The sequence below is a fragment of the Suricata suricatta genome, unplaced genomic scaffold, assembly GCF_006229205.1.
Source record: "Suricata suricatta isolate VVHF042 unplaced genomic scaffold, meerkat_22Aug2017_6uvM2_HiC HiC_scaffold_92, whole genome shotgun sequence".
NCBI lineage: Eukaryota > Metazoa > Chordata > Mammalia > Carnivora > Herpestidae > Suricata > Suricata suricatta.
In genome coordinates, this window is record NW_021916665.1 from 21,659 (window position 1) to 23,902 (window position 2,244).

The window sequence follows — 2,244 nt, forward strand, 5'->3', positions numbered from 1 at the left end:
GCCGGAGGAGGTCTTCTAGCATTGGTAACATATGTGCACCTTACACGTGTACGAATACAGCATTTTAGGTGTATCTGTTTCTGCGTTTTCATTTATAAGTCACATTATTTATTGAGAAGTTGTTTTAGTTAGGAACCACATAGTTTGGGGATCCTATATTTGAAAAATAGAGTGGAAGCCCTTCTTCTTTTTGCAAATACATTCTGTGGCTGCAACATTTTTATGATATAATTCAGTGTTTGCAGCAGAAGTATTTTCAAGGTCTCTGAATCCCCAAATTCCAGACCAGTTCTAATAATTTGTAGGAGACATTACCTGGTTATACTTGTGCTGCAAGGGTTATCCTCCAAATGGTCTTTCCAGGGTCAGATACAGTGAAAATGCACAAAGCCTTTTATGTAGCCAGCAGACCACCGATTTTGTGTCTGTTGTTTCAGAACCTTGAACAATTAGCTGACATGTATATGGGTCTTATTTTTCCAATCGGATCTTAGGCTTTCAGGGCATGGACAAAATTTCATCCATAAAGCAAGGTATTAAAGCAGGCTATACAGCAAAATATTGTTTCCAAATGGATTGCATTCTTTTCATTTGTGATTTATTTGCTTCCATGATACACACACACATGCACACATACACAAATATCTATGACTGGGTAAAAAGGATCTTATGATAATAATGAAGCATGTAAAATTTTTGTTTTCGTAAGGTTGATACATAAAGGAAGAGATTTTGAATTCGTAGGAAGGGTGCTCTGCCAAAGCTGGTGCCTTGGGCACACAGGTACCCAGATGGTTGACACTGAACATGGAAACCACCACTCCTCATTCACAGCCAACACTGTGAGTAGATTTTTATCTCAGAGGTTGTCTGGCTGCTTTCTGTAGATTAGCTACTGAAGTCTTTGTACTGTTAAAACTGCTGGTTTTAACACCATTTAGTCTAAAAAGGCTTATCAAATCCTGGAAGAGTTTGAAATTGGGGGAACAATTTAACAGTAAGTTACAGTCATATGAAGCAAGTTCATAAATACAATCACAATACTTTTTTTCTTTACCTAAGCTTCCCTGCCTATATTCTAGTGGATATTTGGTAGTTACTAAATACACATTTCAGAATGATTTGGATGCCAATTGTATTTGTTGGAACTCCATCAAGATCTCCTCAGTGGTTTTTGAAATGGTGACATTCTCCGGGTGCCTGGGTGGCTCAGTTGGTTGATCATGTTGACTCCAACTCAGGTCATGATCTCACTCTTCATGGGTTCAAACCCCACATCGGGCTCTCTGCTGTCAGTACAGAGCTGTTTCAGATCCTCTGTTCTCTCTTTCTGCCCCTCTCCTACTCACACTCTTAAAAATAAACTTTTAAAAAAACTTTAAAAACAAGAAATGGTGATATTTTAGTAATCCTAGGTCATTTTCACTCATTGGTCTTTTAGAGAGGTTTCAGGTATGTGTATACATAGAGTGTAAGCAAATTTTGGAATCAATTATTTCTATTTATTAACATTAGCCTGTATCTGGGATTCACAAATCCCCTTCAATGACTAAGGAATCAATTAGTTTAAAGCTTCATTCACTTATTCTCCTGCAATGTCACCTTTTGGCTAAAAGTATATTGAAAAAAATAAGAGTGGATAAGGTCCAAAGGAAGCAATTAGGCACAATCAACAAATGTCTCTTGCAGTGGGAGATATACTGATAGGTTCAGAAATACAGCAGTAAGTAGAACCAAGTAGCCGCTGCCTTCAGGAAGCGACCATCTATCCTATGAGGACAGACAATAATCAAGTAATATAAAAAATTAAGTAAATGATACAGATGTGCAGAGGACTAAACAAGTATTAGGCATGATGGGAGAGTATAAACGGTGAACCTAACTCACTCTCAGGGAGTTCGAGGGGAACAGATTCCTCAAGAATCTGTGTTGTTCATTGCAGTTTGGAGGGTGAGTGGATTTTCGAGAGCGTCAGGTCCATGAAGGCAGGGACTTTGTTCTGTTTATGGCTGCAGCCCCAGTACCTCAAATAGGATGTGGACCCTAGCCTGCACTGTAAATACTTGTTGAATGAATAAGGGAGCTCTCTGGGTTAGTGAAGAAAGAAAGACAAACATTATGAGGCAGGAAGAACAGCCAGCCTCCTGGAAGCAGAGAACATGACGTGAAGGAATTATAAGCAGTTCACGGTCAATTTCCATAGTTTACTGATACGGGTCCTCCACAGCTTAAATGGTGATTTCC